Source organism: Bombina bombina, chromosome 5 (assembly GCF_027579735.1).
Source record: "Bombina bombina isolate aBomBom1 chromosome 5, aBomBom1.pri, whole genome shotgun sequence".
NCBI lineage: Eukaryota > Metazoa > Chordata > Amphibia > Anura > Bombinatoridae > Bombina > Bombina bombina.
Window position 1 is genome coordinate 189,797,151 of NC_069503.1, and position 26,205 is coordinate 189,823,355.

The window sequence follows — 26,205 nt, forward strand, 5'->3', positions numbered from 1 at the left end:
TCTTAATTCACAAGGCCTCAACTCCCCCACCAAACATAGCCTCTTACTCAACATACTTCATCTTTCCAGAGTAGATGTTGCTTTTATTCAAGAGACACATTGGCTCACTAAGACTGATTCCATACGAATTTCCAAGTAATTCCCAGTAGTGATAACGGCCTCATATACATCCAAGTCCAGAGGGGAAGCAATCTTCATTAACTCCCATATTACATAAGAACCAATATACATAGAACGAGACCCAAAAGCCAGATTCATCATCCAAATATGCAGATTAAATGATACACTGGTCACCCTAGTAAACACCTATGCCCCTAACTATTAAAATGTCCTTTATTCCCAAAATAACCTACTTGTTCCGGTCCCTCCTGATCAATGTTCCCAGGCCCATACTAAATAGGCTACAGAGTCTTATCATCCAAATATGCAGACTAAATGATACACTGGTCACCCTAGTAAACACCTATGCCCCTAACTTGAGACAAATTAAATTCCTCAAACACCTGCTAGGTTCAGTGTCAGCGGTTAAACAAGGAGAATTAATATTGGGAGGTGACCTTAATTTAATTTGGGACCCCTCAATGGGCAGAATGGGCCCTAAGGTCTCTCAAACAGAAAAATCGATCCATCCCCTCTCAGTGGCATTTCAAAATGTATTCAATCAATATTGCTTATATGATATTTGGAGAGCCCTCCACGCCGGAGACAAAGAGTTCACCTTTTACTCTCCTCCACATAAATCTCACACTCTAATTGACTTTTTTCTACTAGAATCCTAGACCACGTCACTTACGCCAGAATCTCTCCCATATCCTGGTCTGACCATGACTCTCTACTCATCATTTTAGGCCCACACCTCCCTCATCTCCCCCCCCCCCCCGTGGCATCTTAAAGACTTCCTAGTCACTCATCCTATGCTTAAACTCAAAACTCAAGACATCATCACTGACTTTCTTTCATTGAATGACACTCCATCTGTCTCTGCTGAGATCCTATGGGCCTCTCTTAAGGTCTTTCTTAGAGGACACTACATCACAAAATCTTCACAAATTAGGAAAGCTCAGGATACCTCATTGGCGTCTCTAACTTGCCAACTTAAGTCCCTTAAAAAATCAGCTCTCCACATCCTACACCATTCCATTAAATGCCCAACTTACGGATATCACCAGACAGATCAGAACTCTTGAACTCCAAAAAACACAGACTTGCTTAGAAAAACTTAAACAGATATACTACTACAAAACCAATAAGGCCTATTCTCTTCTAGCTATGAAGCTAAGAAATCAGACAGCACAAACTAAAATATCCCACCTCTGCTCACGCGGCGGAGTGGTCTCATCCCCGAGGGCAATTGGAGACACCTTTGGAGATTTCTACTCCGGACTCTATAACTTAGAGTCTTCTGACACTATATATCCACTCATTCTTTAAAACTCTGGACCTCCCGCAGCTAGCCCAGGAAGATATTTCCGACCTCATCTCCCCGATTGCACTTGAGGAAGTACGGATGAGCATTAAAGAGCTCAAAACTTCTAAATCCCCGGGGCCGGACGGCTTTACCGGGCAATTTTACAAAACCTTCAACCCCCTAATTACCCCTATCTTGTGCAGAACCTTTAATGAAGTAAAACGTAAGGGCTGTTTCCGTAAAGAATATCTGGAAGCCACGATTACAACTATACTCAAACCTGGTAAAGACCCCTCGGATTGTGGCAGCTATCACCCAATCTCATTACTTAATTTGGACACTAAATTGTATGCCAAAATATTGGCGAATAACCTCTCTAATGTGGTACCCACCCTGGTTCACTCCGATCAAGTGGGCTTTATCCCCCAGAGAGAAGGACCGGATGCTACGAGACGAGTCTTGGACATCCTAGTCGAGGCTGCTGAGAAGGGAGTGCCCATGCTCACCCTGTCGCTGGATGCGGAAAAAGCTTTCTACAGGGTGAGGTGGGAATATTTATGGGAAACTCTACGAGCCTTTAAGCTCCCTAATGAATTCATATCATTCGTACAGGCCCTATATTCTGCTCCGTCTGCTAAGGTGAGGGGAGTGGGTTTTAAGTCTAACTATTTTACAATCAGTAATGGGACTAGACAAGGTTGCCCCTTCTCTCCGCTTCTGTTCGTACTCTCTATAGAACCTGTAGCACAAGCCATTAGATTAGATCCAGACATCACAGACTTCCATATTTTAGATTCTCAACATAAAATTACACTTTACGCAGACGACATCACTCTTCTTCTCACCAATCCATCCAAGTCCCTTCCGGCAGTGTTCAAATTACTCGCCCATTTTAGCACCATGAGCCTTTACAAGTTAAACATAACCAAGACAGAAGCTCTTCACACTAACATACCACCTCATGAGTTGACCCTTATACAGGGAAAATACCAGTTCCAATGGTCAGCACATTCTATTAAGTTACTAGGAATTCACCTCAGCTTGTCCACAACTACTGTTATTACTAAACACTACTCTGACAAGCTCCCCGAATGGCGAAAAAAATCTTGATTCATGGGAATATCGAGAGATCTCTTGGACGGGCAGGATCTTCGCTATTAAAATGTCCTTTATTCCCAAAATAACCTACTTGTTCCGGTCCCTCCCGATCAATGTTCCCAGGCCCATACTAAATAGGCTACAGAGTCTTATCACTCAATATGTCTGGAAGGGCAAAAGACCCAGAACCTCCAAACAGACCCTACAGAGAACTGCTGACAAAGGTGGGCTTAGCCTACCAAACATTATTCTCTACTATCAGGCTGCCAGGTTGACTCATCTGATGGGCTGGAGTAACACAACTAAGACATCTTCATGGATGAAAGTAGAGAAATCCCTTCTTCCATTAGGTGTATACCTACATGACCTACCTTGGATTCCTTCGCACTGTAGGAAAGACCTCAAATCTAGTCACCCCATGATTCTTGACACCCTACAATTTTGGGAAAAGATCAGACACCTTCCCACTATTGTCCCTCAGCCATCCCCGAGACAAACAATCGCCAGCTCCCTCTTTTGTCTTCCTGATTCTCATATATTCATTTGGCGAAATCTTGCGGCTACTTATATTTCAGACTTGTACGACCATACAAATACACTGTCTTACACTAGTATATGCTGTGATATACAAATTCCTATGACTCTTAGATTTGAAGCTTTTCACCTCTGCTCTATCGTTCGAGCGTGGGGCTTCCCAAAGAAGAACCTCAGATATGCCACTGGGTGGGAACAGAGGTGGTCTCAAACCCATCCTCTTAAAGGAACACTATCATTCCATTACAATTAACTTCTTGATCCCTCCTCCCATCATAAAATTTCCCAGCATTTAGCATGGGAGAGAGAACTAAATTTCACTGCTGACGCTGACTCCTGGCACAGAGAAATTCTATTTACTAAAAACTCCTACATTGTGCAACTTTGTGGGAACTCCACTACAAGCTTACGTACGTTGGCACCTAGTCCCCACAGCGTTGCATAAAATTTATAATAATCATCCCCCTACATGTTGGAGAGGCTGCGGCCAACTAGAAACGCAAAGTCACATTTGGTGGTCTTGCCCAAAAATTAAGCCTGTATGTACACAACTTTTAGACATCATTAGCTCCCTGAACATTACCTCCACTTTCAGCCCACAAACATGTCTTGTCCACCTACACTTCCCAATGTTATCTCCTGCTCAAAAATCTCTAACTATTTATTTACTTATGTCCATTAAACTTGAAATCGCAAAAGCTTGGAAGCAAAAATCTCCCCCCTCCATTTTACAAATCATCACAACAGTCAACTTCCTCTTGAGAATGGAATCATACTCTTATTCAATTTTGGATAAGGTTGACACTTATCACGAAATTTGGGCACCCTGGATAGAGAAATTTCCCTCCTGAGGCATACAGATAATCCCCACTGCCGCTCCCTAATTTTTTATTTTTTTTGTTAATAATCTTCGAGAGATATTGAAATACGTGGTACAAAATATAAAATGAGAAATAATTGTATAGAATAAGACATTTCTAAATAGTGTATTTTGGAAGACCAACAGTCGCAATTTCACTATCATTTACTGTTCATTATATATGTTTGTTAACTATTATCTTCTCTGGTATCTGTATTACTCTGTCCTATGAGTTCACCTCTGAATATACCATGCATGTAACCATTTATGCATGACTTTCACCCTTAAGTGGATAATATCGATACTTATGTATGTTGACTTCTTATTTTATCAATAAAAAATTTTGATAAAAAAAAAAAAAAGTTAGTATAATAGAAATGTTATGCTTCTGTAGGTGATCATTGTGACTTATATTCACTGACTTGCTGGCGGATGTTAAACAATTAAGCAATTGTGCAATTGAGCGCTAGCACTACTAAACTTAAATCAATAGTGGTCCTGTTCTTGCACTCACATTACAAGTTGAAAGTAAAAGGTTATTGCCCGAGCGAAAGCCTCAGGCGCGCTAACAGTTCGGATAGCGCAGCTGTGCTAAGTCGCTTTTCCCATAGACTTTAACAGCTGTTAGAGTGTCATATCACATTGTATCAATTTTGAAAAGAAAATGTTATTTAAATCATCATAAAATCTTTAATAAATTTGAAGAAAGCATTTATCAAAATCGGTTTAATTTAATTGTTTTTATATTACTGTTTATTGTTCAAAGTATTATCTATCCCAGGCATTTTAATTAAATTAATTTTTCACACTGGCTGATTTAGGGTTATTTTACATAACTCTTACTTTAAATAATAGTTCATAAAAGTAAAACAGTCACAGCAAAAATAAAGGTTGAAATTGTTTGAAAGTATATGCTTAATTTATATACTATATATATATATATATATATATATATATATATATATATATATATATATATATATATGAGAGTGGGAAGTGATGTCACTGGATGGGGGCGTGGTTTAGGTCCGTTATTATCTATTTCGCAGTTACTAAGTGAGATGTATTGTACCGGGTGTATACTTCCATGCTCTGCAATAAAATAGTGTTGTACCTTCTATACTGGGTCTGGGGACCTTCACAGGAAGAATCCTTTGTGCTGGTCAAGTCCCTGCTGGGGTCTGCCCCAGTGTTGAGGTTCTACGACCCTTCCAAAAAGACTGTGGTTAGTGCTGATGCGAGCAGTTATGGGTTAGAGGCCGCCCTCATGCAGTTGAATGAGAACAAACTACAGCCCATCGCCTATTGTTCCCGTACACAGAGGGCTGTTGAGTCAAATCACGCCCAAATTGAGAAAGAGTGTCTGGCTGCAGTTTGGGCCTGTGAGCCCTTTCAGCATTACCTAGTGGGTTTAGAGAAATTTAGTCTGGAGACTGACCATAAACCGCTAGTCCCTCTAATCAACTCCTATGATATTGACAAAACACCCCTAAGATGCCAGAGACTTCTAATGAGGCTGCTCAGGTTCAATGTTCAGGCAGTGCATGTGCCAGGGAAACAACTGGTTGTGGCAGATACACTTTCCAGGCTCCCACTGGCTGCTGCTGAAGAATCTCCAACAGAATCAGATGTGAAGGTGTATGTAGATTCAGTTCTGGCCTCCAAATCCATTTTTTCAGGGAAGCTAGAACAAATAAGAAAGGATACATATTTAGATACAGACCTTCAAGAAGTTATAAAGTACATAAAAGAAGGTTGGCCAGAGAGTTGGGCAGCCTGGATGTCTTTAAGTTCTTACCGAAACGTAGCAGCTCACGGAGCTGGATGGGTTAGTTCTGTTCCAGGACCGCATTGTTATTTTCCTGTTAGCATGCGGCAGGAGATGTTAAACAGGATTCATGTTGGCAACTTGGGCATTACAAAGTGCAGAGAAAGGGCAGCTACGGCAGTATGGTGGCCTGGGATCAGTTCCGACAATGCAAGCCATGTGTCAAAATGTGCCTTTTGCCGGGAATGCCGGCCTACTCAGAGAAGGAAGCCCTTGATTTCTACTCTGCTGCCTGCAGGCCCGTGGCAGAAAATAGCTGCTGATTTGTGCAAACTGCATGGGAAAAAGTACCTAGTCATGATTGACTACTATTCCAGGTATTTGGAGATTGCACCCTTGAATGAGATCACAAGTCAAGCCGTAATCATTCGTCTCAAGAGCTTGTTCACCTGGTGGGTCATACCAATGGAGTTAGTGAGCGATAATGGAATGCAGTTTGCTTCCACAGAGTTGAGTTCTTTCAGCAGTGAATATGATTTTGTCCATTCTACATCAAGTTCACATTACCCGCAGGCCAACGGAATGGCTGAAAGGGCAGTTCAAACAACAAAGTTCATTTTGAAGCAATCTGAGCCATACCTGGCCCTCTTGTCCTATAGGTTGACTCCCATTCAAGCCACAGGTTTTAGCCCGGCACAGTTGATGCTAGGACGCCAGATTCGCACCACCTTACCCTCTCTGGGTGTCTTCCAGCCAACTAGCTCTATTCCTCTGGACGAGGTCCTTAAGATGGATGAAGAGGCAAAAAGGGGCTATCGATTCTTCTACGACAGGAAACACTCTGTGAGGCCCTTGCAGGAGCTGAATGCAGGGTAAAGTGTCAGAATTAAACTGGATGATGAGAAGAAATGGAAGACTACTGCTACGGCAATTGGACGCTCTCCAGAACCAAGGTCTTATGTAGTCCTTACTGATGGAGGGACAGTCACATGTCGAAATCGAAAACATCTTCAACCTGTGCCTGAGAGTTTGGAACTGGATGCCTCAGTACCACCGCAGGTGGGATCACCTGTTTTAAGAGGGGTGCCTTCCCCTCAGCAAGATTACAGCGGAGATATGTATTTGCCTCCAGTAGACTCTCAATCACTTTCTTCTGTATCAGAAGACAGTTCATGTAGAATTACATCAAGTGGAAGAGTGGTGAAACTTCTGGCCCGATATTGGGATTAGCACTAGTTAGAGCAGTGACCAGAAGTATGGGCAGAATAATCCCATGGTCACTGTGGACTAGGGTAGTCTACCCTGATGTTCAATTTAGGATGTAATTCATGCTGTTTATACAGATATTCTCTTTAACTTGTTATTTGTTATATACTATACAAAACTGTTGTTGTATACCTTGTTATATGATGTTTTAAAATGAAAAAAAAATTATGCTTTGTCCTTTGAAAAGGGGGAAGATGTGATGAGAGTGGGAAGTGACGTCACCGGATGGGGGCATGGTTTACGTCCGTTATTGTCTATTGCGCAGTTACTAAGTGAGCTGTATTGTACCAGGTGTATACTTCCATGCTCTGCAATAAAATAGTGTTGCACCTTCTATACTGTGTCCTGCATCTCATGACAATATATATATATATATATATATATATATATATATATATATAGTATATATACACAGGAGTTGGAAAATATGCCCAAGAGCTAGTGGTCCCAAGCAAATTCCAACTTAGCCACTTTTTCCCCTCCAAAAAGTGTTGTACTTAAATTAAAATACAAAGTTATACGCTTTCATTATACGTTTTTGATTAAGAATACAAAACTTTGTATATACTTATTAATAATATAAAATTATTCTCTTACTTAAATACAGCAGTTTCTTCTTCAGACTCCTCTCACATAAATATATAATACTGTATATCCCAGACATTCATGTGCCCATAATCCCCAAGATTTGTTTTGTAGTAGGTATTTTTGTTAAACCTTATTTGCCATTTACCAGCCCATTAAACAGACACTGTAATATATATTTTTTTCCAGTTACAGGGATTTTAACAATAAATACAAGCTAGACATAATGATGTATATGCAATACTTAACCTATCTCCATCTTAACTTAAACGTTAGTATAATAGAAATGTTATGCTTCTGTAGGTGATTATTGTGACTTATATTCACTGACTTGCTGGTGGATGTTAAACAATTAAGCAATTGTGCAATTAAGCGCTAGCACTACTAAACTTAAATCAATAGTGGTCCTGTTCTTGCACTCACATTACAAGTTGAAAGTAAAAGGTTATTGCCCGAGCGAAAGTCTCAGGCGCACTAACATCTACAGTTCAGATAGCGCAGCTGCGCTAAGTCACTTTTCCCATAGACTTTTACCAGCTGTCAGAGTGTCATATCATATTGTATCAATTTTGAAAAGAAATTTTCATGTAAATCATCATAAAATCTTTAATAAATTTGAAGAAAGCATTTGTGACTGTTTTCAATATATAGGTAAGAGTGTAATGTATATCATATATTACATATAATATATTTTATAATGGAATAGAATAAGTCAAAATCAGTTCAATTTAATTGTTTTTATATTACTTTTTATTGTTCAAAGTATTATCTATCCCAGGCATTTAAATTAAATTAATTTTTCACACCGGCTAATTTAGGGTTATTTTACATAACTCTTACTTTAAATAATAGTTCATAAAAGAAAAACAGTCACAGCATAAATAAAGGTTGAAATTGTTTGAAAGTATATGCTTAATTTATATACTGTATATAGATATATATATATATATATATATATATATATATATATATATATATATATATATATATATATATATATATATATATATATATATATATATACATCTATAAGACCAAGAGCTAGTGGTCCCAAGCAAATTCCAATTTAGCCACTTTTTCCCCTCCAAAAAGTGTTGTACTTAAATTAAAATACGCAGTTATACGCTTTCATTATACGTTTGGATTAAGAATACAAAACTTTGTATATACTTATTAATAATAGAAACTTATTCTCTTACTTAAATACAGCAGTTTCTTCTTCAGACTCCTCTCACATAAATATATAATACTGTATATCCCAGACATTCATGTGCCCATAATCCCCAAGATTTGTTTTGTAGTAGGTATTTTTGTTAAACCTTATTTGTCATTTACCAGCCCATTAAAAAGACACTGTAATATGTATTTTTTTTCCAGCTACAGGGATTTTTAACAATAAATACAAGCTAGGCATAATGATGTATTCAAAGCAAAGAATAATATGTAGGTGTATTTTGTACAATGTAGATACAAAAAGATACAATATTTTGTACAATGATATTAGTTGTTTAAATATCGAACATATAAGTCTACGGGGACGATTTATCAAGATCTAAAGATCGCTGCTCCATAACTTGTCCGCCTGCTCTGAGGCCGTGGACAGAAATCAACCCGATCGAATACGATCGGGTTGATTGACACCCCCTGCTAGTAGCCGCAAATCTGCAGGGGGCGGCATTGAACCAGCAGTTCAAAAGAACTGCTGGTGCAATGATAAATGCCAACAGCATATGCTTTTGGCATTTATCAATGTGCGGCAGACATGATACACTACATTGTATCATGTCCGCTCGCACATTAATAAATATACCCCTAAAGGTTTAGATTCTATGAATTAATTTAGTATCAATAAAGTAAAGGATGCCACCATGTTTAAACTAGTTTTCTATTTAGCTCTGCAAATAAAGTTGCGTGGAGTCCCTTTTTGGACAGCATATTTTATTGCCTGTTTCATATCTGTCCTTAATTGTCTTCAGAAAGGTAAACAGATAAGGGGAAACTTAAGTTGAATCATGTTAGCACCCTTTACTTTATAGAAACTCAGTGGAATTTATAAAAACAACAATTTTTAGAGTTAAATTACCAGAAAGGGAACAAAATAAATAATGAAACTATATTGCAAAAATATCTTAACTACAAATAATTAAGGGTTATATAAGGAATGGAGCGCTAACAATTACAAGCGAGCGATAAGTGGTTTATTGCAGGTGTTTGTGCACGTCTGGTTTTTTTGCTCGTATTACAAGTTGAAAGTAACAGGCGTAAGGTTAGTGCATCCTCAGAGCTCTGGTTAACTTTTTTGCAAAACAAAAAAGTGTCACAAAACACATAAAAAATAAATTACAAAGCACAGTTACACTCATAATAACACCATCTAATAAAAATTATTTAAAAAATTATATTTAAATTATATTGCACAAAAAAGTTATAAGGGCTCAAAGATATGAGGTCTCAGGCGTTAGGGAAAAAAAAGCATGCAAAGGGCTTTAAGTATACATCTCTAAAGATGTATATGTATGTATATGTGTGTGAGTCTACATATGTATGCATGTGTTTACATGTGTATATATGTATTTACAGACATATGTACACATATAGACACATACATACATATGTACACATATACAGACATTTATTTATAAGTGCATTGGAGCCTTTTGCAGGTAAAGGGACAGTCAACACCAGAATTGTTGTTGTTTAAAAAGGTAGATAATCCCTTTATTACCCATTCCCCATTTTTGCATAACCAACACAGTTATATTAATACACGTTTTACCTCTGTAATTACCTTGTACCTAAGCCTCTGCAAACTGCCCCTTTATTTCAGTTCTTTTGACAGACTTGCATTTTAGCCAATTAGTGCTTACTCCTAGGAGCTTCACGTGCGTGAGCTCAATGTTATCTATATGAAACACATGAACTAACGTCTTCTAGTGGTGAAAAAGTGTCAAAATGCTTTCAGATCAGAGGTGGCCTTCAAGGTCTAAGAAATTAGCATATGAACCTCCTAGGTTTAGCTTTCAATTAAGAATACCAAGAGAACAAAGCAAAATTGGTGATAAAAGTAAATTGAAAAGTTTTTTTAAATGACATGCCCTATTTACATCATCAGTTGTAATTGACTTGACTGTCCCTTTAAGTAGATGAAAACATGAAAAAGCATATTTATGCAATATTTATATTTAATAAAGGCTTTAATTGTGTTTTTACTGTAAATATTTCACATTCTAGTGTTCTGCACATAGCCGAATATGTTTTAAGTATTTATAAATAAATATTCCTATATATACTTGTATCTATATTTACCTATATACAATTATATATATATATATATATATATATATATATATATATATATATATATATATATATATATATATATATATAAGGCGATAAGCCTGCCCAGAGGGCAGTCTATGTAAAATTACTGAAACTAATAAACAAAATGATCAAAAATAAAAAAAATTAAACCTGATCTAATACCCCTATAAAAATAACCCCCCCCCCCCCAAAAAAAAAAACACCCCCTAATCTAAACTAAACTACCATTGCCCTAAGTTAAACAGCTCTTTTCCCTCAAAAAATTTAGCAAGTACCCCCTAATAGTAAAACCCCCACCCAACCAACCAAAAAGGGCAATCAGCTCTTTTCCAAACAGCTCTTTTGCGCCCATAAAAAATAAATAAATCCCTAATCTAAAAAAAAAAACACCCCAAAAAAATGAAATAAAAAACTAAGTCTAACCCCGAAATAGGTACTCACAGCTCCTGAAGTCCAGCGGCGAGGGGTCTTCTTCCAGGCGGTGAAGGTCTTCATCCAGTGCGGGGACATCTTCCATCTTCATCCGGAGCGAAGGTGGTGCGGAGCGGCGATGACCATGGAGCAGGACCAACGTGGAGTGGAGGTGATTGCGGAGCGGAGATGACTGTGGAGCAGGACCAGCAATTGTGGAGCAGGACCGGCCGTCGCAGAGCAGGACCGGCGTGGAGGATCCTGTTCACGCCACATACTGAATATTAAATGCAAGGTATCCCATTTAGGTAATTTGAATTCCTATTGTCCGAAATTTTGAAATATGCCAATAGGATGAGAGCTATTGAAATCCTATTGGCTGTTCAAATCAGTCAATAAGATTTCAGGAGCTCTCATCCTATTGGCTGATTTCAAAATTTCAGCCAATAGGAATATAAGGTACCCCAATATAAATGGTGTGCCTTGCATTCAATCTTTAGTGTGCGGCGGCGACCGCATGAAGAGCAATCTCCATGCCGGTCCTGCTTTGCGACGGCTGGTCCTACTCTGCGATCGCCGGTCCTGCCCCATGGTCATCTCCTTCCGCGATCACCTCCGTTCCGCGCCACCTTCGCTCCAGATGCAGATAGAAGAGGTCCCCATGCTGGAAGAAGACCTTCACCGTCTGGAAGAAGACCTTCGCCATTGGACTTCAGGAACTTTGAGTACCTATTTCGGGGTTAGACTTAGGTTTGATTTTTTTTGGAGGGTGTTTTTTTTAGATTAGGGATTTTTTTTTTTTATGGGCGCAAAAGAGCTGTTTGTAAAAGAGCTGTTTGCCCTTTTAAGGGCAATGCCCATACAACTGCCCATGTAGGGGCAATGGGTAGCTTAGGTGTTTTTAGACTTAGCTTTTTTTTATTTTGGGGGGTTGGTTGGGTGGGGGATTTACTGTTAGGGGCAATTGGTAATTTTTGTACTAAAAGAGCGGTTTAACTTAGGGTAATGCCCTACTAAAGGCCCTTTTAAGGTCTATTGGTAGTTTAGTTTAGATTAGGGGTTGTTTTTATTTTGGAGGAGCTTTTTTATTTTCATAGGGGTATTAGATTCGGTTTAATTTTTTTTATTTTTGATAATTTTGTTTATTTTTTTTCTGTAATTTTAGATTTATTTAATTTAATCTTAGTTTTTTTTTTATTGTAACAGTATTTTATTATTTTATTTAATTGGGGTTAATTTAGGGGGTGTTAGGTTAGTGGGCTTAGTAATTAAATTTAGGTGTTTGCGTTGTGGGGGGTTGGCGGTTTAGGAGTTAATAAGTTAATTAGGTTTATTGCGATGTGGGGGGGTGTGATTTAGGGGTTAATAGGTTAATTAAGTTTATTGCGATGTGAGGGGGTTGGCGGTTTAGGGGTTATTAGGTTAATTATGTTTATTGCGATGTGAGAGGTTGGTGGTGTAGGGGTTAATATTTTAATTATGTTATTTGCGTTGTTTAATTTGCAGATTAGGGGTTAATTACTTTATTATTTTGCGATGTGGGGGTTGGCAGTTTAGGTGTTTGTTAAAATTTCTTGAGGGTGCTTAGGTGTTTTTTTGTTAATACTTCGTATGGGCGGTTAGGTTTTTTTTGTTAATAATTTGTGCGGGTGGTTAGTTTTTTTATTATTTTGTGCGGGCGGTTAGGTTTTTTTATTATTTTGTGCGGGCGGTTAGGTTTTTTTATTATTTTGTGCAGGCGGTTAGGTTTTTGCTATTTCGTGCGGGCGGTTGCGTGTTTTGTTAATATTTAATATTATATATAATTGTTTTTTTCTTAATGCTTCAGGTTTTTTTGGATGCGTGTGCAACTGACGATGGCGCATTACAAACACGATTATAGCATAGATATATATATATATATATCTATATATATATATAGATATATATATATATAAAATTCATTAAAATTATGGGGGGGGAGATAAAAAACTGAAATTAAAATCCTCCATGTCTCAAAATTAAATCAAAGTAAATATTTGCATAGGAAATTAGTACATCTAAGCAAGTATCCCCGCTTGCCCCCAGAAATTCTTAATATGCAATGTTTTCAATGCACAAGAGAATTGTGGGTAAGATATGCAAATTAGGTATGCAAATTCTCAGTTTTTTTGCTTCAAAATACTGTTTTAACACAGCGATCCTTTTAAGCAGGAATATGACAGCAAACCAGAAATCACTCACTATACAAGCCTGTTTCGTTCTTTTTAGAACTCATCAGTAGGAGATAGATTTCTGATTGCTGCATTGGAAAAGCTATTTTCATGGTTAAACCAAAATTCATTAAAATTATGGGGGGGGGGAAGATAAAAAACTGAAATTAAAATCCTCCATGTCTCAAAATTAAATCAAAGTAAATATTTGCATAGGAAATTAGTACATCTAAGCAAGTATCCCCGCTTGCCCCCAGAAATTCTTAATATGCAATGTTTCCAATGCACAAGAGAATTGTGGGTAAGATATGCAAATTAGGTATGCAAATTCTCAGTTTTTTTGCTTCAAAATACTGTTTTAACACAGCGATCCTTTTAAGCAGGAATATGACAGCAAACCAGAAATCACTCACTATACAAGCCTGTTTCGTTCTTTTTAGAACTCATCAGTAGGAGATAGATTTCTGATTGCTGCATTGGAAAAGCTATTTTCATGGTTAAACCAAAATTCATTAAAATTATGGGGGGGGAGATAAAAAACTGAAATTAAAATCCTCCATGTCTCAAAATTAAATCAAAGTAAATATTTGCATAGGAAATTAGTACATCTAAGCAAGTATCCCCGCTTGCCCCCAGAAACTCTTAATATGCAATGTTTCCAATGCACAAGAGAATTGTGGGTAAGATATGCAAATTAGGTATTCTAAGCAAGTATCCCCGCTTGCCCCCAGAAATTCTTAATATGCCTATGCAAATATTTACTTTGATTTAATTTTGAGACATGGAGGATTTTAATTTCAGTTTTTTATCTCCCCCCCCATAATTTTAATGAATTTTGGTTTAACCATGAAAATAGCTTTTCCAATGCAGCAATCAGAAATCTATCTCCTACTGATGAGTTCTAAAAAAGAACGAAACAGGCTTGTATAGTGAGTGATTTCTGGTTTGCTGTCATATTCCTGCTTAAAAGGATCGCTGTGTTAAAACAGTATTTTGAAGCAAAAAAACTGAGAATTTGCATACCTAATTTGCATATCTTACCCACAATTTTCTTGTGCATTGGAAACATTGCATATTAAGAATTTCTGGGGGCAAGCGGGGATACTTGCTTAGATGTACTAATTTCCTATGCAAATATTTACTTTGATTTAATTTTGAGACATGGAGGATTTTAATTTCAGTTTTTTATCTCCCCCCCCATAATTTTAATGAATTTTGGTTTAACCATGAAAATAGCTTTTCCAATGCAGCAATCAGAAATCTATCTCCTACTGATGAGTTTTAAAAAGAACGAAACAGGCTGTCATATTCCTGCTTAAAAGGATCGCTGTGTTAAAACAGTATTTTGAAGCAAAAAAACTGAGAATTTGCATACCTAATTTGCATATCTTACCTACAATTTTCTTGTGCATTGGAAACATTGCATATTAAGAATTTCTGGGGGCAAGTGGGGATACTTGCTTAGATGTACTAATTTCCTATGCAAATATTTACTTTGATTTATATATATATATATATATATATATATATATATAAAATGTACCAAAATTCCATCAGATTTATGTAGAAATATGTATTTATGAATAAATAGAACATATTCTGCTATGTGAAGAACATTGGAATGTGAAATGTTCATATTTTCATGTCTGGTTAGTGTACTTGAGAATATCCGATCGTGTTAGCATTGATTTTTATAGGGGAATAGGTTATCGCACGCGTGAAAATTCAGTTCAGCTTTTTACGCGTGTCTGGTTAACTTTTTACTTTCAACTTGTAATACGAGCTCAACCAGAAGTACGCACACAAAAAGCTTATTTCTAGCACAGTTAACACTCATGCTGGAGCGTTAAATAGGGCTCCACTTGAACTCTGTCCCTAAACATTTTATATTACAATCTTATATTGTAAGTTCAGATTTTTGCACACGTCTGGTTAACTTTTTACTTTCAACTTGTAATACGAGCGCAACCCAACGCATGCACACAAAAAGCTTATTTCTAGGGCAGTTAACGCTCATGCTGGAGCGTTAAATAGCACTCCACTTGTACTCTGGCCCTAAACTTTTTATATTACAATCTCATACTGTTTAATATCCCTTTAATGTGTTCCAAATGATTTGTTATACCTACTGCAGAGTATAAAATGTATGGGAAATTAATCCATTGTGTTTATTTTTGTATTAAAAAATAGCTGTTTTTGCTCATTGAAGTGGGCTGAACTTGCAAGTAAAGCAGACCTGCTAATGTTATCTATATCTTAACATACAGCTAGATTACAAGTTTTGAGCGCTATAGGGATTTTAACAACCGCCACAAAAGCAGAATTTATGGTGGCGTTGAGCTCCATACCACATCGAAATCAAGCGCAGCTTTGACGTGCTCGTGCACGATTTCCCCATAGACATCAATGGGGAGAGCCGGCAAAAAAAATCCTAACACCTGCGATCGCAGAATGAAAAGCTCCGTAACACAGCTCCATTGATGTCTATGGGGAAAAGAAAAAGTAACATTAAAAAACCCTAACATAAACCCCCCTAATCTGCTGCCCCTAACATCGCCGCCACTTACATTGCACTTATTAACCCCTAATCTGCCGCCCCCAATGTCACCACCACTATACGAAAGTTATTAACCCCTAAACCTAACCCTAACCCTAACGTAACCCTAAGCATAACCCTAACCCTAACGTAACCCAAAGCCTAAGTCTAACCCTAACACCCCCTAGCTTAAATATAATTAAAATAAATCTAAATAAACCATACAATTATTAACTAAATAATTCCTATTTAAAACTAAATACATACTTAACTGTAAAAAAAACTAACGGCTAGATTACGAGTTTTGCATTATGGGTGAAAAAGCAGTGTTAAGGCTCTTTTTCACTACCGCTCGTATTAAGAGTCTTGCAGGTTTAGCTGCACTGCACACTTTTTTGGCCGTAACGCAACATAATTACCGCAGCTTTCAAAAAGTCCTTTTTCAATGGGACTTCCATAGCGCCGGTATTATGAGTCTTCCTGGGAGGCCAAAAAGTGAGCGGTACAGCCTATACCATCAAGATCCATACCGTAAACTGAAAAATCAGTAGTTATGGGTTTTACGCTACAAAGCTGTAGCATAAAACTCATAACTAAAGTGCTAAAAAGTACACTAACACCCATAAACTACCTATTAACCCCTAAACCGAGGCCCTCCCGAATCACAAACACTATAATAAAATTATTAACCCCTAATCTGCCGCTCCGGGCATTGCCGCCACTATAATAAACATATTAACCCCCAAACTGCCACACTCACGCATTGCAAACACTAGTTAAATATTATTAACCCCTAATCTGCCGTCCCTAACATCGCCACCACCTACCTACATTTATTAACCCCTAATCTGCCGTCCCCAACGTCGCCGCCACTATACTACATTTATTAACCCCTAAACCTAAGTCTAACCCTAACACCCCCTAACTTACATATAATTAAAATAAATCTAAATAAAACCTACAATCATTACCTAAATAATTCCTATTTAAAACTAAATACTTACCTGTAAAATAAACCCTAAGCTAGCTACAATATAACTATTAGTTATATTGTAGGTAGCTTAGGTTTTATTTTTATTTCACAGGCAAGTTTGTATTTATTTTAACTAGGAAGAATAGTTACTAAATAGTTATTAACTATTTACTAACTACCTAGCTAAAATAAATACAAATTTACCTGTAAAATAAAACCTAACCTAAGTTACACTAACACCTAACCTTGCACAATTACCTAAATTACAATAAAAAAACACTGAATTAAACAAAATAAAAAAATAAATTATCAGATATTTAAACTAATTACACCTAATCTAATAGCCTTATCAAAATAAAAAAGCCCCCCCAAAATAAAAAAACCCTAGCCTAAACTCTCCCCATTGATGTCTAAAACCAGCTCACCGCAGCTTTCAGCAGCGCTGGTATTGGAGTGCGGTATAGAGATCAATTTTGCTTTACGCTCACTTCTTGCCTGATAACCCCGTTTTTTTTTTTAAACCTGTAATACCAGCACTGTAGGGAAGTGAGCGGTGACAATAACTTGCAACTTAGTACCGCACCCCTCATAACGCAAAACTTGTAATCTAGCCGTGTGTTTACCTCTTAAGGACATATGACGGAATTTTTCCGTCATAAAACAATTGAGCAAACTGAAAGCTGTGTCCTTAAAGGGTTAATAACTATTTATTTACTAGTCTACCTAGTTAAAATAAATACAAACTTACCTTTGAAATAAAAATAAAACCTAAGATAGCTACAATATAACTATTAATTATGTTGTAGGTAGTTTAGGGTTTTTTTACAGGTAACTTTGTATTTAGTTTTAAAAAAGGATGTATTTAGTTAATAATTGTAAGGTTTATTTAGATTTATTTTAATTATATTTAAGTTAGGGGGTGTTAGGGTTAGGGTTACGTTAGGGTTAGGATTAGGGGTTAATATATTTATGTAGAGTTAGTGATATGGGAGGTCAGAGATTTAGGGGTTAATAATTTATTTTAGTATATTTTGTTGTGGGGGGCTTGCAGTTTAGTGGGTAATAGGTTTATTAAAGCTGCGGTGTGGGCGGACAGCAGATTAGGGTTAATAATATTTAAATAGTGTTTGCGATGCGGGAGGGCGGCGGTTTAGGGGTTAATAGGTTTATAATAGTGGCGCGAGGTCCGGAGCTGCAAATTAGGGGTTAATAAATCTATTATAGTGTTTGTGATGCGGGAGGGCCTCGGTTTAGGGGTTAATAGGTAGTTTATGGGTGTTAGTGTACTTTTTAACACTTTAGTTATGAGTTTTATGGTACAGCTTTGTAACGTAAAACCCATAACTACTGACTTTAGATGGCGGAAGAGATCTTGTCGTTATAGGGTGTACCGCTCACTTTTTAGCCTCCCAGGAAAACTTGTAATACCAGTGCTATGGAAGTCCCATTTAAAAAGTGTGCGTGACGGCCAAAAAGGTGTGCGGTACACCTATACCTACAAGTCTTGTAATACCGGCGTTAGGGAAAAAGCAGCTTTATGGGCCATAACGATGCTTTTTCAATCATAACGCCAAACTCGTAATCTAGCTGATAGTTAGGTATTGAAATGCTAATTATTACTGGGCACAACCAGCTATTCCACATGAAAAAAACACTGTCTCTCTCATACCCGCCACTGGGAGATTAAGCAGTGCTTAATATTTTGATTATTTATATTTTCAATGTAGATGGCAAAAGCAACTATTTCAAATAACAAAATAATGGTAAAGTGGCTGCTTGCATTGAGTATATTGCATTGAGTATAATCCCTTTAAAGAGGCATTAAATGCTAAAAAAAATGGTAGATACAATGATTTATTCTAAGCAAATGGTTTGAGAATACTATGCTGATGTAGCTTTTTTTTAAATGTACTTGATGTTTAAATATTAAAGAACTAAGTGTAATGTTTTATATTCTAATCTTTAACATAATGAGCAGCATCAGCATTTTTTAAGCTAGGTTTCCCTAGGTTTAACAGCCTGCTATTTGTTTTTATTTCCTCTATTGAGGTCAGAGTTAGGGGAGGCTACACCAGAACCTGTTCAACCATGTGGTTCCAATGGACCCAGGCAGCCCTTGACAAGGGGCAGCACATTAGTGACTGAGTCAGTGACTGTCAGTCTCAAACCCCTCTTGTCCTCTTGCTCCGTGGGGGAAGTTGCAGACTCCCAGCAGCATAACCTAAACATGAACAAAGACAAAGACAAAAAGTCTTCCCTAACTACCTTCCCACTTACACCGCAATTGTGCATAAACTGTGGTTGCATGCAGGTAGGCAGGCTTTAGTTAAGTCAGTGGCCAGACTAGTAGGTTGATATGTTAATCAGTAATGTTATTACTGGGGGTGGGGGGCATCATTGCATTGTCGGACCCAGGCAGCACAATATCTTTAGCCATTGTTCTGTTGAGAACTCCAATTCCTCTAAAACTCCAATCTGACGTCACTTCCGGTGACTCTTCTATCTTCACTATCTATTTTGCCTTTCTTGGGGGGCGCACCTCCGATCCTCTGGTATACACCCAAAGTAAAGCTTTGCCCCCCCTTGAACCCCCCAGGCGGAACAAAATAGATAGTGAAGATAGGCGATTACAGTGCCCATCTGATTGGTTGTGAATCCTGTCACTCACTGAGACACAAACCATTAAGATGTATGGAATCACCAGTGACGTCAAATTGTAATCGTGTATAATTAGTGCGCCAACGGTCTGATAATCTACTGTCTGTATGACAGTTAAACAATATCACAGTGTTAAAAATCTAAATATATAACTATCTGATATAAATCATTATATAAAAAACCCTGATCAAATTAGGATACAAATGAGTTATTAAAAAACAAATAAATTATTCTTAGATAGTAATGGTGATAACGTGATACAGTGGTGTCTTGGCAGCAAACACCCCAAATTATTAAGGTGATAAAACTGCAAGGCACTATAAATAATAAGCACAGCAATGTGGTAGAATCATTAAATGATATAGTGAAATAGTCCCAATAATCGGAGTTCAAAATGTTACATAAATGATGGGCGTAATGTCCAAATCACAGTAGGCAGGCTCTTCTCCAAAAAGTTCCCTGTTGGTGACCCAGGGGTGGATACTATATAGAAAAAAAGATAAAAGAAGGCGCCAACATAGTGCGGTTACCAATGAGATGGGACACGCTTAGTAAATGTACCAAATACTCACAGGATAAAAGACACTTGAGAAGTGTCACAGGTGCCTCCTGGACTCTCAGAGTTGTCCAGCTAACTCCCACTCCACTGTGGTGGTGAGGTTCCGCTTATCTCTGCCGATTTTGATGGCTCCGCTGGTGGTTCTGACTCCCAGCCAATGTTCCAAAAGGACTCTCTTGCGGTTTCCCCAAATCCAGTTATCCAGTTAAGAACCGTGTTCTCCGGTAGGAGGTATTACAGCAAGAAAAATAGTTTGTATAGTGGTAACAAACTACAATATTGGCAATAAAGATATCAAGATAAGAAAGTTCGTGGCTGCAGTTATAAAATCATAAAAGACTTTATTTACACAACGTTTCTCGGTCTGTACGTGACCGTTTCCTCAGGTGCATAAGTGTATAATGAAACACATAAAAACCACGAACTTATAACAATAGTACAGCGTCTCCAAGTGTATACTGCGCATGTACGTGGGTGTGTCCCCATACTGAGAGTTCCATTGGCGTTAACTAACCAATGAGGTGCTTGTAATCACACACCTCCATAATTTCGAGTGTAATGGGGAATTACTCAGTGTGGTTTTAACAGATAGCCCACACATTTTAAAAGCCGCAACGGGCTATGATAATCGATAAATCAAATGATTAGGTACAGTACAATATATAATATTATATAAAAAATATATATATAAAAAAACATATCTATAAAGTATATATGTATAAAAACTACCAGATCGGGCACACCCACTAGCTAGGTATACAAAAATTCTATTATTAACGTTTATGAAGTCATTAACTCTTCACATAATTAGTTCACATACAGATAGTTAATTCCATATATAAGAGATCTTGCAAGTGAAATGCAAACTATGAACAATATAACCTGTATGTAAAAAATATATATTGGAAATATAAAATATAAAATTTATCTCCCCAATGATACGATAGATTCCACAATTGTACTAGTAAAAATAAATCACAGTATTAGATAAGTCCATATTAGTCAACGTGATCAGAGAGAAAATATCTTAACAATAGACAGAGTTATTAATGAATATACTTCTCTAGGAAGGATGTAAAGGATTTAAAACCACGTCTAACCTGACTGTCTAATTGTCAAGACTTGTAATAACTGTTTTAGCTTATTTGTAGACATTATTCATAATGTGTCTATATTCAGATGGGGTACCTAAACTAAAACTAATCGTACTTACATTGAGGTCCATAACTTGACATTCATATATCAACAGTAAAAATAATATTAAAAAAATAATAATAAAATAAAAAAAGTTAACGATATATTATATATCAAAATACATTAAATTATAAAACCCAATATACATATGGATGCTAGCAGGAGTCAGGAACAGAGCCCTACATGTCTAGATAACAAATAACCTCGGATAAGGATTGTATATATTAAGATTTGCTATATGTGGACTATAGTGTGATCACTTGGTGATGTTCAGTAATACTCATAATAGAGTGCTTATAATTTTAGTAGAATTATTTAGCTAGCATGTACCTTCTGTATTGGATGAAAAAGGTCAAATTCAGGCTAGATAGTAATCTCACATCGATGAAAGTGGATATAGACAATAAAGTTCTAATGTATCTAGCAGTGTAATAATATCAGTGGGGGGCCTATATACGAGGGTGGGTGTTGGAATCCTATATTGAACTAAATACAGAGTGACTCATAGTGGATCAGTTAGTTGAAGGCCGCCATATCAATATTAGCGTTTAGGCCGCCAGGGGACAGGGTGCACATCTTCCAGATCCAAAAAGTCTCCCTTTGTCTTAAATGCAAATATCTGTTTCTACCCCATTTGGGGTTCACTTGTTCTAGAGGGAATATGCTAAACACATTCGATGTATTAATATGGCATGTATTAGCATGCCTAGGGACACTATGATTGGCAATGTTTTTACTAATATTCCTTAGATGCTCACCCCATCTTTTTTTGAGGGGTCTCGAGGTCCTACCAACGTACTGGACCCCACAGCTGCATTCTAACAAATAAACTACAAAGGCCGAATCACATGTGATGTGTGTTTTAATATGAAATTTTTCCTTACTAATATAAGAAACAAATTCAGTTCTCTTGCTATTTGTGTATTGGCATAATCCACAATTAGCTCTATTGCACTTAAAAAAACCTGGTTTGTCTAGGATCTTATTACCTCTTGTACTACTTAATTTACTCGTCAGTGATCTTTTCTTCATTACTATTTTACTCGGGGCTAGTAGATTCTTTAACGTGGGAGCTCGTCTAAAAGTGCAGATAGGTGTATTTCCTCTACCTATTGGAGACTATACCTATAAGGAGACTATACCTATTGGAGGCTCTACTAAAGTGAGTGAGAAAGTCAGATTTATAACACAATTCAATAACAACCATAACAAAATTAAAACTATTTTAGGTAAGCACTGGCACATTTTGACAGGGGACCCTTTGCTGAGGGATAGTATAGGAAATACACCTATCTGCACTTTTAGACGAGCTCCCACGTTAAAGAATCTACTAGCCCCGAGTAAAATAGTAATGAAGAAAAGATCACTGACGAGTAAATTAAGTAGTACAAGAGGTAATAAGATCCTAGACAAACCAGGTTTTTTTAAGTGCAATAGAGCTAATTGTGGATTATGCCAATACACAAATAGCAAGAGAACTGAATTTGTTTCTTATATTAGTAAGGAAAAATTTCATATTAAAACACACATCACATGTGATTCGGCCTTTGTAGTTTATTTGTTAGAATGCAGCTGTGGGGTCCAGTACGTTGGTAGGACCTCGAGACCCCTCAAAAAAAGATGGGGTGAGCATCTAAGGAATATTAGTAAAAACATTGCCAATCATAGTGTCCCTAGGCATGCTAATACATGCCATATTAATACATCGAATGTGTTTAGCATATTCCCTCTAGAACAAGTGAACCCCAAATGGGGTAGAAACAGATATTTGCATTTAAGACAAAGGGAGACTTTTTGGATCTGGAAGATGTGCACCCTGTCCCCTGGCGGCCTAAACGCTAATATTGATATGGCGGCCTTCAACTAACTGATCCACTATGAGTCACTCTGTATTTAGTTCAATATAGGATTCCAACACCCACCCTCGTATATAGGCCCCCCACTGATATTATTACACTGCTAGATACATTAGAACTTTATTGTCTATATCCACTTTCATCGATGTGAGATTACTATCTAGCCTGAATTTGACCTTTTTCATCCAATACAGAAGGTACATGCTAGCTAAATAATTCTACTAAAATTATAAGCACTCTATTATGAGTATTACTGAACATCACCAAGTGATCATACTATAGTCCACATATAGCAAATCTTAATATATACAATCCTAATCCGAGGTTATTTGTTATCTAGACATGTAGGGCTCTGTTCCTGACTCCTGCTAGCATCCATATGTATATTGGGTTTTATAATTTAATGTATTTTGATATATAATATATCGTTAACTTTTTTTATTTTATTATTATTTTTTTAATATTATTTTTACTGTTGATATATGAATGTCAAGTTATGGACCTCAATGTAAGTACAATTAGTTTTAGTTTAGGTACCCCATCTGAATATAGACACATTATGAATAATGTCTACAAATAAGCTAACACAGTTATTATAAGTCTTGACAATTAGACAGTCAGGTTAGACGTGGTTTTAAATCCTTTACATCCTTCCTAGAGAAGTATATTCATTAATAACTCTGTCTATTGTTAAGATATTTTCTCTCTGATCACGTTGACTAATATGGACTTATCTAATACTGTGGTCTAATATTTATTTTTACTAGTACAATTGTGGAATCTATCGTATCATTGGGGAGATAAATTTTATATTTTATATTTCCAATATATATTTTTTACATACAGGTTATATTGTTCATAGTTTGCATTTCACTTGCTAGATCTCTTATATATGGAATTAACCATCTGTATGTGAACTAATTATGTGAAGAGTTAATGACTTCATAAACGTTAATAATAGAATTTTTGTATACCTAGCTAGTGGGTGTGCCCGATCTGGTAGTTTTTATACATATATACTTTATAGATATGTTTTTATATATATATATTTTTTATATAATATTATATATTGTACTGTACCTAATCATTAGATTTATCGATTATCATAGCCCGTTGCGGCTTTTAAACTGTGTGGGCTATCTGTTAAAACCACACTGAGTAATTCCCCATTACACTCGAAATTATGGAGGTGTGTGATTACAAGCACCTCATTGGTTAGTTAACGCCAATGGAACTCTCAGTATGGGGACACACCCACGTACATGCGCAGTATGCACTTGGAGACGCTGTACTATTGTTATAAGTTCGTGGTTTTTATGTGTTTCATTATACACTTATGCACCTGAGGAAACGGTCACGTACAGACCGAGAAACGTTGTGTAAATAAAGTCTTTTATGATTTTATAACTGCAGCCACGAACTTTCTTATCTTGATATCTTTATTGCCAATATTGTAGTTTGTTACCACTATACAAACTATTTTTCTTGCTGTAATACCTCCTACCGGAGAACACGGTTCTTAACTGGATAACTGGATTTGGGGAAACCGCAAGAGAGTCCTTTTGGAACATTGGCTGGGAGTCAGAACCACCAGCGGAGCCATCAAAATCGGCAGAGATAAGCGGAACCTCACCACCACAGTGGAGTGGGAGTTAGCTGGACAACTCTGAGAGTCCAGGAGGCACCTGTGACACTTCTCAAGTGTCTTTTATCCTGTGAGTATTTGGTACATTTACTAAGCGTGTCCCATCTCATTGGTAACCGCACTATGTTGGCGCCTTCTTTTATCTTTTTTTCTATATAGACGTCAAATTGTAGTTTTCTATGAATTGGAGTTCTCGATAGAACACCAGTCCTGGGATACACAATGGAAATTATTCTATAAAGCTCTCTGGCCTGGTGAGATTCTTTTAGAATACTCGTCAGTACTTCTATTTCCCTGGTGGAATTCTATAAAGTCACGTTTTACCCTGAAAATATGATGTCTCGCTAAGGGGCATATACTGAATTTTTTATGGGAAGGAGATGTATACATTACAAAAGTGCACACTGAAAATAATCATTTAAAAAAATTGTCTACCAAAAATCATTTATCAAAAATGTAATTTTTTTATTCTAATTACACAGAAATAAATCATATTAAATATGCACAGAGTAAATTGTAATTTAAGTACACTGGCTGTGCAAAACAAAACCACACAGAAATTCGTATTTATAAGTGCAAAATACAAAGAGCAATTGTTTTTTTGTAAAAAGGGCTGACCATGGGTGTTCTATTGGTGTATATGAATTTTTCTCTCAAATCCCAGCATAATTCTACAAAAAATTTTGCCCTTCAGATCTCACTGTTGTTTTTTGAAAATTAAAAGCTGGGACCTTTATTCAAATGCTCAAAACACTAACGGCTAGATTTAGAGTTGGGCGGTAGCCGTCAAAACCAGCATTAGAGGCTCCTAACGCTGGTTTTTACCACCCTCTGGTATTTGGAGTCAGTCAGGAAAGGGTCTAACGCTCACATTGCAGCCGCGACTTTTCCATACCGCAGATCCCCCTACGCCATTTGCGTATCCTATCTTTTCAATGGGATCTTTCTAACTCCGGTATTTAGAGTCGTGGCTGAAGTGAGCGTTAGAAATCTAACTACAAAACTACAGCCGCAAAAAAAAGTCAGTAGTTAAGAGCTTTCTGGGCTAACGCCGGTTTATAAAGCTCTTAACTACTGTGCTCTAAAGTACACTAACACCCATAAACTACCTATGTACCCCTAAACCGAGGTCCCCCCACATCGTCGCCACTCTAATTAAATTTTTTAACCCCTAATCTGCCGTCCACATGCCGCCGCAAGCTACGTTATACTTATGTACCCCTAATCTGCTGCCCCTAACACCGCCGACCCCTATATTATATTTATTAACCCCTAATCTGCCCCCCTCAACGTCGCCTCCACCTACCTACACTTATTAACCCCTAATCTGCCGACCGGACTG